An 18342-nucleotide genomic window follows, 5' to 3' on the forward strand; every position below is an offset into this window, starting at 1 on the left:
AGGAACCTTCCCTCAGTTACATGTGGTTAAATGCTATAGCCTTGATAGGAAGGGACCTGACTGCCGTTACCATGGATCCTGTTTCTCCCTGCCCTGTCACAACTTATCATCGGTGTGTTCCTCTCACCTCCACTTCCTGCTCTCTGAGAGCCAATCATATCACCCCCAACTGACCAAGGTAGGTGGGGATTTAAGGAAAGGAGAATAGTTGAAGGAGAGGAGGATAATATAAGCCTAGAGAGGGTGAGTGGAGGGATATGAGGACGTGAAAGAGATTTCACTTGTCATTCTCTATTGTTGCCAAGTGACTGTCACAATAGCATGGCTGATGGTAAACCTTCAGACTGGCGGGATGAAATGACCCATCCAAGCAACAAAACCTTTCGCAACTTATTATCTCTGACCCCTATCACCTAACATCCTTCTTCTTTCCTATCATCTCTTCTGTTCTGTCTCTCTCTGTCTCTCTCTCGTGCTTTAGTTATGTAGCAGCTACAATTTCTCTCCAGTTCTCATTACAGTGAACCTCTCTCTTTCCCGAGTCACCACTACTGTCACACCTTACTGTGGGAAAGCAACTGCATGTAATATGTGCAAATCGTAAGAGATTCATCTGAGGATGTCAGCCATTGTCTTGGTAATAAAAGAACGGTATTTCCAGTAGTAAGTGATTAGAGGTAATGGAATCAGTGCTTTGGCAAACTCGTATGGAGAAAGAGGCACATTGGCATAATATCTCATCTCCAAACAGACCAAAGTCTAAATAACGTTTGGCCGTAAACAGTAGGAACATTTGTCTTCCAGGTAGGCAATTTAAGCCCACACAAGCAGAAAGGCACACACACACACACACACACACTCACACTCACATTGCACATGTATAGAACCTCTACAAACATATTCACGGTACACACACTATATACACGCGCACACACACACCTTTCTCTGTTTTATAGGTGACACTTACAGAAAGGTCCATTACCTTATTTCTCTTCAGAAGCAGTGTGTGTATGTGAGTCACATTTCAAAACCCCGGCTGTGTTGTACTGTATCTTGATTTATGATCTGTTAGTGTGTGTGTGTTTGTTATAGCTTGGCTAGCGTTGTCCTTAAACGGCACTCAAGGCTGCGCTCAGACTGGCTCTGTCTGGCCAGCCAGAAACCGCTGCTATCACACACGTACGTGCACATAATGCAGTCTTGTTCACCACCATGGTTTCAGTAATGCTCACAATGTACACATACACACACGCACTATTCAGTAGGTATCCTCATCCAGGATTTTCCATACACTGTGCTCCATCCCTCACTCCCTAAGGGTTCTCTCTCTTTCCCTCTTTCCATCTCCCCCTCCCTCCATAACCCCCCCCCCCCCCGCCTCCTCCTGTCAGAATGGTGTTTGTAGAGTAAGCTCAGGTCCCAGAGCCAGACTCTATAACTAGCCTTTACAGTTTTAACACCATTATAAAACTGCCTATCATGTCTGTATGAAAGAGGAAAGAAAGAGAGAGCAAGGTGAGGGAGAGAGAGCGAGGTGAGGGAGATGGGGAGACTATACCCTGATACATGCCCTTGTATGTACATATTACCTTGACACCGGTGCCCCCGCACATTGACTCTGTACCGGTACTCCCGGTATAAAGCCCCGCTATTGTTATTTACTGCTGCTCTTTAAGCATTTGTTATTATAACTTTTTGGGGTGAGACGGTGTTTTCTTAAAACTGCACTGTTGGTTTAAGGGCTTGTAAGTAAGCATTTGACTGTTGTATTCGGCTCACGTGACATGCGATTTGATTTGTAGCTCCAAAACCACACTATATGAGAGAGTGAAGTGTGGAGGTGGGATGACGGTCGCTCGTCTAGTTGGTGTACGTGCGCGTTTCCCTGTGTCTGAGGAGCACTCTCATCATGCCTGGTGTTTGATGTGGGCCACTGATCACATTTCCCCCACTGCCTGTCCTTCTGATTAGCTTGAAGCCAGACACTGAGTCTACACACACACACACACACACACACACACGGAAATGCAGTGTACCCAGAAAGACAGGACTCAAAGCGAGACTGCCTCATGTACTTCTTACTACATTGGCGTCTAATATTCCCATATCTCAGACATCAGTGTATCTGTGTGCATGAAGGCGGACTCTGAGAATGACATCAAGATCTCACGGTTTTACCAATTTGACTTCAGATTCTCTCCAAACATTAAGGTTTTGGATAGGGTTAAAATGTAAAGTTTGGGCATTCATTCTGAATTGTTCAGTTAAGGGTTAAGGTTTGGGATAGGGTTGAAACCATACAATTTAAAAACGAGTGTCTACCACTGGTATTGAACACGCCACCTTTGGATCCAGAGTCATGGGGATTACCATCCACAACGCCTTAGCAAAACCCAAGCCTACTTCATGGTAATAGCGCTCACGGTTGCCCCTAGTGGCTGGTTTTGAAGGCTTTTCCCAACGTCCTCAGGACATGGACAGGCCCATTTCAAAGTCGATCCTGGCCACATCTCTCCCCATCCTATTAACACACTGTGTGATCCGGTACAGTGTGACTACAGAGAGTGGAAATCAAACAGCAGATCCTGAGCATCTCCATAATGGCCTTGTTAGCATAATTGCCAGCTGTTATTAGCTACGTCAGAGCAACAGGACTCTGTTTGTTATTAATTGGGGCTTTTGCTGGCGCTGCAGGTACAAAGCACATGACCGTGTCCTACACCCACCCCCAAGCCCCCCCTTCTCTCTTCCCGTCCCTCTAGAGTCTACACTGCCCCTCCCTCTCTTTTTCCATCCCCTCCCTCACACGTTCTTGTCCTTTGATGAGGCAGTGCTGGAGATACTGTAGCTAATCAATGACTATGCTAACAAGCTTGCTGACAAACAGTTGTTGTAAGAGCTGTTGGAGCAGCCTTACCAATCAGCTTCTACTATGACTCAAGGTTAGGCAACACCCAAACAAGGCACAATCATGCAATCTTCTCGTGTGTGTGTGTGTGTGTGTGTGTGTTCTTGTGCTATGAAAGAGGACCACTGAAGGGGAACATCTCTCTTTCTCAATGTCGATCTCTAATTGCAGATGTGAGCGGTATGAGACGAGCAGGCTAACAAGCTAACCGGAAGCTGTGTCTGTGTGATTGACGAGGAGTCTCCGTTTAGCCCCAGCCTTCCTCTGACACCATGTGGTGTGCTAGCAGAAGTTGGTGTAGCAGCATTCACTCTCTTTCTTAGCAGACTGCGAGGGTGTGTCTGACCACGTGCCTCTCAGCAGGTGTATGTATAGCCAGAAAGCTGAGCATAATGCCCAGTGGTCCCTCAGGTGTGCGTATTTTGTTAGGCCTCCTATCAAGGGAACACACAGTACAGTCTGCTGTTGCTGGGCTATCTCTCTTCTCTCCAAGCGGGAATAGGAAAAATGCAAGGTCATGATAAAGATGAACTGCTGAGTCGCCTACCTGCTCAGCTCCGCTGGCATCAGAGGGGCTCCAGTCTGTCATCACAACAGCTCTCTCCCTCTCCCTCTCCCAGAGCAGAGAGCTGCTGTTGGCGTTATAGATAAACCACACACACACACACACACACACACACACACACACACACACACACAGAGAGAGAGGTCATATTGAATTTTGTGCTGTGGTTGACTGACTTAAGTTCTTAACAGCACTGAGCCAATCCTCTGCTGGCTGCGGCCCATAGGTTAACCAGTGGTTGCCATGGTAGTTATGTAAATACAGGGGAAAGCCTCATAGCCGATGGACTGTATTCAGGGCCCTTGCCATTCTGCCGCGCTATAAGTGAGACCAAAAATTGCCCCCTCCCCCCACAAAACTAGAATAGTCCCAGTAAAATTATGTCAAAAACACAAACTTTCCAGACGTTATGTTCAATTTAGGTTCTGAATGAAAGGTGAAAATGTATTTTCCGTATGTTTAAAATGCATATTTTCCAGGAAGTTGAAAATTAATATTTTCTGGATGTTGAAAAAAGAAAGTATTTTCCAGTTGAAGTCAGGCAAATTTTTGGTTCTGAATGAAAGTTGAAAATAAGTCATTTATAGACGTGTCTGTTTGGGACAAATCAAGGCTGGTCCAGACCGGATAAAATCTGAACCAAACATAGACGTCTATGATTGGTTCAGATTTGGTCAGGACAGGACAAAAAAACTGTCCGTGGATGTGGAAATCAAGGCTGGTCGGGACAGCACCGAAAAAATACTTCCAAAAGATGTCGGTCGGTGCTTACTGAGGTGTAGCCCTATAGTGTTGCCTGAAATGTCATTTTATGAATGCCCATCCATCTATGTGGTAAGCCTACGGTTTGTAAAACACCAAAAAAAGATGTCCGGACAGGACCAAAAAAAGACAACCGTAAGACGTTGGCTCGTGCTTACTGGGGTGTAGCCTACCATGTCGGCTGCAATGGGATTTGATGAATGCACATCATTTGGTAGGTCCACAGTTTGTAAAACAGGTCATTGTGACTAATCAATTTGGCTATTTCAGCTCTGAATATCAGCTACCCAACTTTATCAGGAGTTATCGTGAACCTATTTGCAATGTTTACACAGCGGGAGAAGCTGAAATATTTTTTTTGTTGCTATGATCAGCTTGTCAAAAATATACAGATGCAAACTTGAAGCCACTGATCATGACAATGGGGTGACACTCCTGAACAACGGTGATTGTCCATTCTACATGTTTGTTACCATGACAGCATTTAAAAAAAATTAAAAAATTGTGCATATTTTTAGGTTAGGCTATGTGATGGGAGACCATGCATGATGTAAAAAGTGTCTGTCTCATTACATTGTGATACATGTTGTCTCCAGCCTGTAAGCTAAAGAGAAGACCACATACTCTTTCTAGACTAGATCTGCTACATGATTTATGTTGGATGATTTTTTTTTGATGGAATGTTGGTGGAGTGACGCGTCTCCAACAGCACCCTGGAGAGGCGCGCTGGCAATGGACAAGCAGAATACTTTTGCACCCCTGCCTTTGACAAAGTGGGCACTGCTTATCACAGGGTGTCATCAGCGCTCACCTAAAAATCCCACTGGTTGAGAGAGATTGTCATTGTTTCTGGGTAGAATTATGTGAGGTTTTAAGTGCTATTGTTGGAAGTGCGTCGTGGTCAGTTTAGCTCAGAAAATTCTGCCTTCGTCAATCTGCCACCCTCGGCGGCTGCCTAATGAGCTGGCCGGCCGTGACAGTCCCAGCTCCTAATGGTCTCTAGCCGTTACCATGGTGAATGTATGCCTTTGTGGTTTGAAAACCTCTACACCTCCCAGTTTGTATATATACGTTATAGATGTAAGAGAGAGAGGGATATGTCCATGTTCACTTCTGATTTCCACCCATTCAATAATAGGCTGTAGCATTTTGAAGGTAGATTGCAGAGGAAAAATAGGAGAAAATGCAGTTCGGATCCCAGTTCATTTTGTGATGTGGTGGTAGACACGAAAGGATGCGTGTCCTCACCTCTACATTACTACTCAGAGGTAATTTTCATTGAATTAAACCGCCACACGTTATCCTTTTATTTTTTATTTTACCTTTATTTAACTAGGCAAGTCAGTTAACAACAAATTCTTATTTTCAATGACGCCCTAGTAACAGATGATTATGAACCCTCATCACTATCCCTCGCTCTCATAATTTCCCTCCTGTTTCTCTCCCTCCCTCGCCCTCTCTCCTGAACATCTTTCTTTTCTGTCTACCTTGTTCCATAATCTCTCTCGCTCCTTTCCTTTTTCTTTCTCTCTCCATCCCTTTTCTCTCACACTTTTTTTCTCTCCCTCGCTGTCTGTTCTGCTCGTCTGCGTTGACTGACTAGTCTGTTTGCTGGAATGGAAAGAGTCAGGATGAGGGAAGCTGAGGTAATAAGACAGTATGACTGTCCTTTTTGGCTGTAGAAAGAGCTGACTACCCCCCCCCCCCCCCCCCCCCTTCTCTCTGTGTGAGGGTGTATCTCGTGGTCCATGCTGTTGGAAAAGGCAGCTTCAAGCCGCTGTATCTAATCATCAATAAGACATTACTCACTCCGTTAGGCTGGTAAGCTCCTTAGCAACACCACCGCTCTGTTGCTAACATCAGGAACAGGAGAATGCAAAACACAGGCTTGTTTTTGCCAGAGTTTATAGCATTATGTTGGCGATAGAGATTGATATGTGAGCCACCACCTGGATTCGGTCCTATGTAGCAACGTTTGAAATTGTTTTTTTACATTGGTTAAAAGTAGAGACTCAGAGCTATAAAAAAAATTTAAAAAATGTATATCATACACTACAGTTGGGGGAACAATGGGAAAGTCATTCTACTTTGGAAGTTGATAAACCTGTAACCCCACTTTTGAGAATATGTGCTGTGAATGTTTTGGTACACCTACTGGAGAGCTCTTTGTCTAGACCCATCCAGTATCGTTCACACCCTCTAAAGCCTTAGCCCCACCCATCTCTTTAAGGATTCACATGTGAAGTTACGTGCTAAACAGAGTGATTTAAGGTAGTATAGTGAACAACTACAGATTTCAAGACTAAAAGTGGTGAAATTAGTAGCAAAAAGTAGTGTTAAAAATACATTTATCTAGGCCTTGGCCTATATCATAATCTGACTTTGATGCAGGTCATGTTCTTCACATTACCGTCTCTGGTAAACACACACTACAAATAAAATATTTATTAGTTAATTTTTTTTTTGTGACATGTAGCTAGCTAAACAATACACCATAATCCCAACTCGTACTACCATGCATGAATGTTCAGGTAGCTAAAGCTAACCAACTAGATTCAATATTAGCTATCTAGCTAACAATAATCTATAATTAGCAATGCAAATAGTTTCTGAGATACTAATAATATTACAGATCATAAACGTAACGTTAGTTTGCGAGCCAGCCAGTTAACGTCAGCTAGTTCGCTAGCTAACAGTACACTTTAATTTATGAACAGAGGGGCTGAACAGGCCCCCTTTAACATTGACAGGGCTGAAGTGCTACTGGTTGAGGGTTTCAAGTTCCTTGGTGTCCACATCCCCAACTATCATAGTCCAAACACACCAAGACAGTTGTGAAGAGGGCACGACTACAACTTTTCCCCCTCAAGGGAATTGGCATGGGTCCACAGATCCTCAAAAGGTTCTACAGCTGCACCATCGAGAGCACTGATTGCATCACAGCCTAGTATGCCAATTACTCGGTATCTGACCGTAAGGCACTGCAGAGGGTTGTGCGTACAGCCCAGTACATCACTGGGGCCAAGCTTCCTGACATCCAAGGACCTATATTCTAGGCAGTGTCAGAGGAAGGCCCAAAAAATTGTAAAAGACTCCAGTCTCTCAAGTCATAGACTGTTCTCTCTGCTACTGCACAGCAAGCGGTAACAGAGCGCCAAGTCTAGGACCAAAAGGCACCTTAACAGCTTCTACCCCCAAGCCATAAGACTACTGAACAAGTAATCCACTGGACTATTTATACTGACACCCCCCCCCCCCCCCCCCCTTCAATTTTCTTGTTACTTTTAGATACCTTTTATTTAGTAAATATTTTCTCAACTCTATTTCTTGAACTGCATTGTTGGTTAATTAAGGGCTTGTAAGTAAGCATTTCACAGTAAGGTTGTATTCGGCGCATGTGACAAATAAAATTAGATTTGAGCATGCAATGAAAACAACTTCCTGACTAAATTTGAAATGTATAATATCTGAAAATGTAGCTAGACTGTTACCTGTATACATAAATGAATGCTTCTCCCTCTCTGTCATGGATGCCATGGTTGCCCTTGGTTTGAAGATGTAATCCTGAGACGGGTGTTTTATACAACAGCCTTCTGTGTTTTTCTTTTAGACTCGCTACGCATTCGGCAATCATCTCTCTGCTTCCACCGGTCATTCCACTGATTTCAAAACTCGGTCAACTTCTTCCGTGAAGACACTGTTGATCGTAATTTCTTCCCCATCACACCAGAAGACCATTACAATGTCTGGTTCAATTTAAAATGCTTTTACCTAAATCAGGGATTTCCTCATCGTCTGATTCATTTTCAGAGTCAGAGTCAGCATGGCACGATCGTTTTCCAGAAAGTAGTCCATCACAACTTTCCACTGATCTTTGTCGATAGCTCTACTAACTTCCGGGCAGCAATGTTGAGAGCAGTAGCAACACTTTTTCAGTTCTTCATGATATCTTTCAAAAAAAGACACGTTAGAACGTCCAGCCCATTATCTCAGCCAATCATTGCAAGTGGGAAGGTCCCTGTATTTTTCTCTGGCTAAACCAATTAAAATCATAATTTATCAATTTTATTCATATTTATAGATGGCATACAAGTTATTATGTTATTAAGGCACCTGAAGGGCATTTCTGCCGAAAAAAATGACTTTCAAATGTCACTCCTGTGAGGTAGTGACATACGGGCCACACATTCCCTGACCTGTATCCGTACATATTCAGCTGGTGCCTGTGGTGATTTAGCTGTATTTGAACAGCGATGTTGATTGACAAAATGTAGTCGTTTACTCACACGCACACGAATGCACACACAAACAAACGCATGCTTGAATGCCCGCATACACTCACTCACACTCACACACACACACACACACACACACACACACACACACACACACACAGACAAACGTGCGCACACACACTGACACCGACACACATTCAAGTCTCTCACTCTCTCATACACTGACAGCTCAGACAGGTCATCCATAGTCATAATTAGTAGAGCCCATTGTCACCTCCGGGACAGTCAGTGATCACGTTTTTCAGTCACCTGTCACTAGGCTACAGCCAGGCACAGGGCTCAATGACCACAGAGACCAGGCTGGAATAGGAGAACGAGGTCCTAGTCTGTAGGATTTACTAACTAACAATGCATCACAGGCTAGCGTACATGCTTTCTTTACTAACAATACATTTTCTTTTCAAGCTTTTTTGATCTGCGGGTATAGAAGTAGTTATTTCTTTATAGTAGCTTGGGTGTTATCTCCATGTCGGCATTCAACCCTGTTCTGTTGTGTAATTACCTTTTACAGAATGGCCTTCTCCATCTTCTATTATCACACAGCGGGTCTTCACACAAAGTATTTTTTAAATCTCCCACTTGGGACTGGTTGTGTCGATGTGTAGTTCCAACATGCATAATCTATGAGCAGAATTGCTGTCTTACCTCCATTAAGACAGTAATTCCTAGTTTGAAAACAACTTTTCTTGAAGCTGTGTGGCACCATTTTGCCTACATTTCCCCCCACATGTGCCAGCCCCCTATAAATGTAAGTTATAGCCAATGAGCTTTAGCCCCTCGCATTTGAGTGACGGCTGTCAAGAGGCCTGCCCAACGTTATCCAATGTGGTTGCAGGGTGGGCCCAACGGCTCAGTGGACACACTCAGTGGACACCACCAATTAGACCCAACCAAATCATGATAAAACAAAAATATAATTACTTGACCCATTGGAAAGAATTAACCAAAAAACCGGAGCATGCTATTTGGCCCTAAACAGAGAGTACACAGTGGCAGAATACCTTACTGATCTAAAAATTAAGGAAAGCTTTGACTATGTACAGACTCAATGAGCATGTACAGACATGCTATTGAGAGAGGCCGGGCTCTCAATAGCTCCACAGGTCAATGAGAAGGGTGTGTTTAAATGGATGCACATAACTCTGCAGTGGTGGGTTGTATTGGAGAGAATCTCTGTGTTAAATCATTTTCCTCACACTGTCTGTGCCTGTATTTAGTTTTCATGCTAGTGAGGGCCGAGAATCCACTCTCACATAGGTACATGGTTGCAAAGGGCATTAGTGTCTTAACAGTGCGATTTGCCAAGGCAGGATACTCTGAGCGCAGCCCAATCCAGAAATCTGCCAGTGGCTTCTGATTTAAATTCAATTTTCACAGAACCGCTTGTTGCAATTTTGATTAGGTTCTCTTGTTCAGATATCGTAAAGTTTACTGGAGGCAGGGCATGAAAGGGCGTGCTTGCACGCTCAATTTATCGAGTTGTGAGATAGTACTTTTGCACATTTAACACACTGTGGCTAAAGAAAGGCACTACTCCTAATATAAGTGAACCCCAAATCAATGTGGTTCTCATTATATTTGCGCCTCTTCGATGGTCCAATGTCCCTGTCTGTTCGGTGCTTTCCCGGGTAAGGGGGCAGTAGCTCCTTGGCTGCATCAGTTCACAACAGTCAGTGTCCATACTAACTGGGCAAACAACAAATTTAGAATTACTGATGCTAGCATTGGATGTGCTTGTGGAAGCAGAATAACTTGTGTCATTGACAGGTGCAGGTGTAGTACTGCTGGTAGTAGCAGTACTACCAGTAGAGCTGGTAAGTGTCTCTATGGACACGGGCCTTAGTCTTTTTTATACCATTTCTCCATTTTCGAGCAAACGGAATGAGCAGCAGCTACGTTTGGCTACATACAGACCATTAGTGGAATTCCCACGAGAGAGTAATGGTTAATGTGTTTGGATGTTAATTATTTGACTAGGCTACCTGTATTTGACATTGGGTTGTTATTTTGCCGAACAATAGTTACATTTTATTTTTGGCAGTGAAACGAGGCTACTCAGGCGATTTAAAAAATAAAAATACTTTTTTTTTTTTTTTTTTAAACAAAACTCACCCAAATGTATAGCCCCGCAGGAAAATATACATGGACAGTTTGAAAATGTGAAGAAATTTACATGGTTATCAAAATGTCACGCCTGGGTAAGCCTACATGAAACACAGCTCTTATTTTAAATGTTTCTAAAATCCTTTATAGGGAAAATGAATGGTGGAAAAACGATTGGCACCATTTCCCTGTTTGACCTCTAGGTTTTATGGGTATTGTGACTCATACTGTGGTACTCCTATCGAGACATGGATTGTGTATGTGTGTCATTCAGAGGGTGAATGGGCAAGACAAAATATTTAAGTGCCTTTTGAACGAGGTGTGGTAGTAGGTGCCAGGCGCACCGGTTTGAATGTGTCAAGAACTGCAACGCTACTAGGTTTTTTATGCTCAACATTTACCCGTGTGCATCAAGAATGGTCCACGAACCAAAGGACATTCAGCCAATTTCACACAACTGTGGGAAGCATTGGCGTCAACATGAGCCAGCATCCAGGACTTGACCGTTCAGAATTGAATAGGCTCATCCGTTCATCCCCCCCCAACCTATGTCTTACTAACTGTTAACATCACATGTGCCCAGGCCAGTCTTCATGATTGCACACCATTTTCAATGCAACTTTTGTAGATAATATTGTATCATACAGTATTGTGCGGTTTAGTGATATTTTCTGGTGGGGCTGTAATTGAGATATGAGGATTTCTGTTAGAGCTGATCATGGGTATCTTGATGATGATGAGTGGGCTCATCTTGATGGAGGGATGTTTTGAGTGTGCTGATTTCAGAGCAGAGAGATTTGTGCATGGGGACATTGGGAACCGAACTGTTTCTGCTGGGAGGACAATGCAGGCCAGGGATCAGCCAGGGAGATTGGAGATTAATTTCATATGTGAGGCCCTGGTAATCTGGGCTGTGTTTAATCTCAGTTTTGGGGATTGGAGTGATGATGCTGGCTCCTTGCTGTTTCTGGGTATTTTAGAGATCCAAATGTGTGTGTGGGTGGGTGAATGTGTGTGTGTGGTGGGTTTGTGCATGCGTTTGTGGTGCATTTCTTTTCTCCTAGTAGAACACACAATCTGCATTTTGATTTGAGACCTTTTTTAGTCACACTTTAGTTGATCAGTTTGCTAATTCTGAGATGTTTTGTCCAGAATGCTAAATAGCTGTTAAGCTCCATTCAAAATGAAGATTCAACTTCATTGCGAAGTTAATGACTAGATGAAAGTTAAGAGGGGAGAGAGAAGGAGAGTGAAAGGGCGAAAGAAAGAGAAACTCTAGAGTCTCAGTGGCTGATAGTCTCCACCCTGTAAATCCCAAAACATGGCACATTTAATCAGCTCTAATGATAGCAGCTTTGTAGATGAGCTTCTCCTTCTTTTTTAAGTCATTTAATCACACGCCGTTCCTCTTCATACCCCCCCCCCCCCTTCCGCCTCCTCCTCCTCTCCAGCACCTGTTCTAACTCCCACCTCCTATCTGAGCAACGCCTGTATATTGATACATCTCTATCTGAGCAGTGTGTGAAACAATTAGCCAGTTAGCTACATGAGACCATACAGGAGCATTTCTTTCCCATACCGGCCAAAAAGCTCCATCATCTGCATTCAATCTTATCCTCCTCTTTTTCTATCTCTCCTTTTCGCTCACTGTCCTAATACTAGCGCACGCACACACGCTCATTCTTGGCCGCTTCATCTCTGTTTTTCTCTCACTGCGTCCCTCTCTCTTGCCTACCTCTCTCACTCTCCACCCCAGCTCTCTTTGAATTTGTGTGTGTGTGTGTGGCATTAGTGTGGAGCTCGGCAGGGATGACGGTAGTTCAGTGATGTATAATTGTACTTGCTCTGGTGTGTGTGTGTGTGTGTGTGTGGTTCCCGCTCCCTCGTTCTCTGCTTCACTCACTCACTCACTCATGTGGAACAGTGAGTCCAGTCACAGTCAGCCTTACCCAGTAACACAAAAGGGAAGGCGTTCAGTCTAAATGTCATTATTGCACCCAGCCTCTCTATTCAGACACCAGCATTATTCAGAACCTCGTTATTCTCAACACCTCGAAGGCCTTTACAGAGAATACATAAATATATGTGTAAGAATGGGCCCACCTTACATCAACAGCAGTGGTTGGTCCCTTTGTCACACCGCAGGGTTGGTGGTTCTCTAGATGGATCTGAAGTCTCCACGTCAGGTATGTTGTGGTGCGTAAAGGGGTAGAGTAATGGCAGGCAAACATCAGGCAAAATCAAAGATGCACTTCTGAAGTGCAGCAGCGCAACCATAAAGGCTTTTCACGTCCGTACTCCCAGTACCTCATGGGAAAGGTTAGACTCCGACAAATATCATTCTGGCTTTTTAAAGTTGTCTCGTGTGAATGTATTTCAGCAGCAGTTGTCATCAGCATGCCTCCCCTGCAATCAGGATTTAATTGTAGACGGTTGTTTTGTCAGGGCCATTTCCATCGAAAAGGACCCATGAGCACCAACGTTTATAGGAGCTTGTCATATGAAAGCTATGAGTCTCTATATTTTTGGGAAATGAAGTCATAGATACATTTTTTCAACCATTTTCCATCTTAACATTTTGGAAAAAGTACTGTCTTTGATTTGTGGTCAAACAGATGGAAAAGGGTCTTAGTAAACATCTACCAGATAAAGTCTTAAGACGTCATAAATACACAGTAATGTTGAGGTAAAGAGTCCTGCCAACTAATATCAACACTTGTATTTCATTTAGGAGGAACCCTGGGCTAAATGACTCCAATGTAAAATAACTTTTCTTTTGTATTTCTGTCGTCTGGTGGTCAAACCAAGTGTGTTTAATACAGTCTGCTTCTGGACAACCCCTCCCCCTCTCTCCAGTTAATGTCACCTCTCCCAGCTCTTACCCATGACCCCCCCCCCCTCTCTTTCCTCTCTCCAGTTAATGTCAACTCTCCCAGCTCTTACCCATGACCCCCCCCTCCCTCTCTCTCCTCTCTCCAGTTAATGTCACCTCTCCCAGCTCTTACCCATGACCCCCCCCCCCCCTCTCTCCTCTCTCCAGTTAATGTCACCTCTCCCAGCTCTTACCCATGACCCCCCCCTCCCTCTCTCTCCTCTCTCCAGTTAATGTCACCTCTCCCAGCTCTTACCCATGACCCCCCCCCTCTCTCCTCTCTCCAGTTAATGTCACCTCTCCCAGCTCTTACCCATGACCCCCCCCCCTCTCTCTCTCCAGTCAATGTCATCTCTCCCAGCTCTTACCCATGACCCCCCCTCTCTCTCTCCAGTTAATGTCACCTCTCCCAGCTCTTACCCATGACCCCCCCTCTCTTTCCTCTCTCCAGTTAATGTCACCTCTCCCAGCTCTTACCCATGACCCCCCCCTCTCTCCAGTCAATGTCACCTCTCCCAGCTCTTACCCATGACCCCCCCTCTCTCTCTCCTCTCTCCAGTTAATGTCATCTCTCCCAGCTCTTACCCATGACCCCCCCCCCTCGCTCCTCTCTCCAGTTAATGTCAACTCTCCCAGCTCTTACCCATGACCCCCCCTCTCCTCTCTCCAGTTAATGTCACCTCTCCAAGCTCTTACCCATGACCCCCCCCTCTCCTCTCTCCAGTTAATGTCACCTCTCCCAGCTCTTACCCATGACCCCCCTCTCTCTCTCTCCTCTCTCCAGTTAATGTCACCTCTCCCAGCTCTTACCCATGACCCCCCCCCCTCTCTCTCTCTCCTCTCTCCAGTTAATGTCACCTCTCCCAGCTCTTACCCATGACCCCTCTCTCTCTCCTCTCTCCAGTTAATGTCACCTCTCCCAGCTCTTACCCATGACCTCCCCCCCCCTCTCTCTCTCCTCTCTCCAGTTAATGTCACCTCTCCCAGCTCTTACCCATGACCCCCCCTCCCTCTCTCTTTCCATTTACTGTAACCAGCATCCTCACCCACTGAGCACCGACATTGTACGCTGAAAAGCAGTTGAAATTTGTTCAGATCACCTTGGCCTTGATGTTAACGTCCACAGACTGACAGGACTGGAACAAATCTAAACCTCTCATAGACATACAGTACAATACAGCACTGAATACAGTCCAACACGGTACTGTACAGTCAGTAGAGCGCAGTGCAATACAGTACAACACAATGCAGTAAAGAAAAGTATAGTACAGTAGAATACAGTTTATTGTACTCTACTGAATTATACTCCTAATTTACTGCATTGTACTGTACTCTACTGTACTGCGCTGTACTGTGCTGTGATGTCCAAACTTGTGAAACATGAGGAGAATGGCATTCATATCCATCATTATGCATTTCTGTGTAGTACAGACCAGGAACCCATGATGTACACTGCTCAAAAAAATAAAGGGAACACTTAAACAACACAATGTAACTCCAAGTCAATCACACTTCTGTGAAATCAAACTGTCCACTTAGGAAGCAACACTGATTGACAATAAATATCACATGCATGCTGTTGTGCAAATGGAACAGCCCTCCATGTGCTCGCCAGAGGTAGCCTGACTGCCAATTAGGTACCGAGATGAGATCCTCAGACCCCTTGTGAGACCATATGCAGGTGCGGTTGGCCCTGGGTTCCTCCTAATGCAAGACAATGCTAGACCGACCTCATGTGGCTGGAGTGTGTCAGCAGTTCCTGCAAGAGGAAAGCATTGATGCTATGGACTGGCCCGCCCGTTCCCCAGACCTGAATCCAATTGAGCACATCTGGGACATCATGTCTCGCTCCATCCACCAACGTGGCCTCCACGTGCTTGTATGACCTCCCTACAACGCCTGGGCTTGCTCCTGATGAGGTGGCGGATGGTCTCCTGAGGGATCTCCTCCCAGACCTGGACTTTGCACCACAGACTGTCCAGGAGTTGGTGGATGCTTTAGTCCAGGTCTGGGAGGAGATCCCTCAGGAGACCATCCGCCACCTCATCAAGAGCAAGCCCCGGCGTTGTAGGGAGGTCATACAGGCACGTGGAGGCCAAACACTACTGAGCCTCATTTTGACTTGTTTTAAGGACATTACATCAAAGTTGGATCAGCCTGTAGTGTGGTTTTCCACTTTTAATTTTGAGTGTGACTCCAAAACCAGACCTCCATGGGTTGATACATTTGATTTCCATTGATCATTTTTGTTTGATTTTGTTGTCAGCACCTTCAACTAATGTAAAGAAAAAAGTATTTAATAAGAATATTTCATTCATTCGGATCTAGGATGTGTTATTTTAGTGTTCCCTTTATTTTTCTTGAACAGTGTATTTACTAGGGATCCCCATTTAGTTCCTGCCAAGGCAGCAGCTACTCTTCCTGGGGTCCATTAGTTCCTGCCAAGGCAGCAGCTACTCTTCCTGGGGTCCAAACACACTGAGGCACTTACATCCCACATTAAAACCAAAGATAAAACAGTACACCATATAACATTATAACAACACCACATATCTACAATACAAAATGTATAATACCACCATATAACAATATTACAGTGTACGTGTGTGTAGAGTGCGCACTCTAGCACACACATTAATAATATGCATGTAAACCTCTCATGGCTTACATAAACAAGTAGTGATGAAGTTGATCTCCACTTTGAGTCATGAGAGATTTACATGCATATTATTCATGTTAGCTCTCCGTGCACAATTGAGGGCCAGCTGTGCTGCCTTGTTCTAAGCCAATTGTAATTTTCCGAGGTCCCGCTGGGGCACCTGACCACACGACTGAACAGTAGTCCAGGTGCGTCAAAACTAGGGCCTGTAGGACCTGCCTTGTTAGTGTTTTTTAAGAAGGCAGAGCATCGCCTTTATTATGGACAGACTTCTCCCCATCTTAGCGACTGTTGTGTCAACATGTTTTGACCTTGACAGTTTACAATCCAGGGTTACGCCAAGCAATTTTGTCACCTTAACTTTCTCGATTTCTACATTATTCTTCAGAAGATGTAGTTGAGGTTTAGTGAATGATTTGTCCCAAATACAATGCTTTTAGTTTTTGTTATATTTAGGACTTATTCCTTGCCACCCATTCTGAAACGAACTGCAGCTCTTGGTTAAGTGTTGCAATGGTTTTACTTGCTATAGTAGCTGGCGTGAATGTTGTTGAGTCATCCGTGTACATAGACACACTGGCTTTACTCTGAAGTGTAACAAAACAGCCCCCACAATCTTTTCATCATCATTTCTCTCAGCCAATCATCAGTCATTTGTGTAAGTGCTGTGCTTGTTGAATGTCCTTGCCTGTAAGCGGGCTGAAAGTCTGTCAAATTATTTACAGTAAATAGTATTGTATCTGGTCAAACACCATTTTTTTTCCCAGAAGTTTACTATGGGTTGGTAACAGGCTCACTTTTGCTTCCCTCCAGGCCTGAGGTCACACACCTAGTAGGCTTAAATTGAAGATATGGCAAATAGCGGTGGCAATATCGTCCGCTATTATCCTCAGTAATTTTCCATCCAAGCTGTCAGACCCGGTGGCTTGTCATTGTTGATAGACAACAATCATTATTTTCACCTCTTTCCCACACGCACTTTACGGAATTCAAAATTGCAACGCTCATCTTTCATCATTTTATCAGTTCTACTTGGATGTGAAGTGTTAGCGTTTGTTGCTGGCATGTCATCCCTGTGTTTGCTAATCTTGCCAAGGAAAAAGGTATGAAAGTAATTGTCAATATCAGTGGGTTTTGTGATTAATGAGCCAACTGAATGATGGAGCTGAGTTTGTCTTTATGTCCATAATTTCCTTTTAAGGTGCTCCAAAGCTTTTTACTATTATTATTTTTTATCTTTTATCTTTGTTTCATAGTATAGTTTTTTATTTTTATTCAGTTTAGTCAAATGATTTCTCAATTTGCAGTACGTTTGCCAAACGGTTGTGCTGACAGATTTTTTTGACATTTATTTTATTGTCATCTCTCTCAACCATACAATTCCTCATCAATCCACAGGGATTGAAGTTTTTAGTCATTTTCTTAATGGGTGTGTGTTTATTAGTAACTGGAATAAGCAATTTCATAAATGTGTCAAGTGCAGCTTCTAGTTGCTACTCATTACACACAACAGACCAGCAAATATTCTTTACATCCTCAACATATGAATCAGTACAAAACCTATTGTTTGACCTCTTATACACTATATTAGGCCCAGCCTTTGGAACTTTGGTTTTCCTAGATATGGCTATTATATTGTGATCACTACAATGTTCTGCAGCATTAGTAAAGATGTGACCAATACATGTTGATGATTTCATTCCTGTGCTGTTTGTAACTACCCTGGTAGGTTGACTGACAACCTGAACCAGGTTGCAGGCACTGGTTACAGTTTGAAGCTTTTGGGCAGCTTGATGAAAACCAGTCAATATTTAAATCATCCAGAAAATAGACTTCTCTGTTGATATCACATACATTATCAAGCATTTCACACATATTATCCAGATACAGTCTGTTAGCAGTTGGTGGTGTATAGCAGCTTCCCACAAGAATGGACTTATGTGTTATTCCGTTACCAGGTGTAAATCTACTTCACTTACTATAGTTGAATAACCAGATAAGGTTTGTTAAAATGCAAGGTGGCATGTCATATCTGACAGCCCATTCTTTCTGCAGACATCTTTGAATCTTAATTCGGAGCAAGTGTTTTCCTTTTTGGAAAACTTGGTTGAATAGAAACCGAAGATAGATTCTGTTACCAAAGTGAGCATCTGCACAGTTCTTCCACTAAATGAGTTT

At 43.8% G+C, this 18342-nt stretch overlaps 1 protein-coding gene across 3 annotated transcripts in view; it reads left to right on the forward strand.

Annotated features, from left to right (window-relative positions):
- camk1da (calcium/calmodulin-dependent protein kinase 1Da) overlaps nucleotides 1–18342 on the forward strand; it is a 64819-nt gene that overhangs the window by 12577 nt on the left and 33900 nt on the right. Inside the window, exon 1 of one of the 3 annotated variants that reach the window (XM_036957454.2) lies at nucleotides 16994–17267. The exons of the other annotated variants lie outside the window; for them this stretch is intronic. The gene's annotated coding sequence lies outside the window, so the exon portion shown is untranslated. Of the gene's footprint in view, nucleotides 1–16993; nucleotides 17268–18342 lie in introns of those variants that run through there. 3 annotated transcript variants of the gene reach the window in all.

This window comes from Oncorhynchus mykiss, chromosome 21 (assembly GCF_057628025.1).
Source record: "Oncorhynchus mykiss isolate SJ-2025 chromosome 21, ASM5762802v1, whole genome shotgun sequence".
NCBI lineage: Eukaryota > Metazoa > Chordata > Actinopteri > Salmoniformes > Salmonidae > Oncorhynchus > Oncorhynchus mykiss.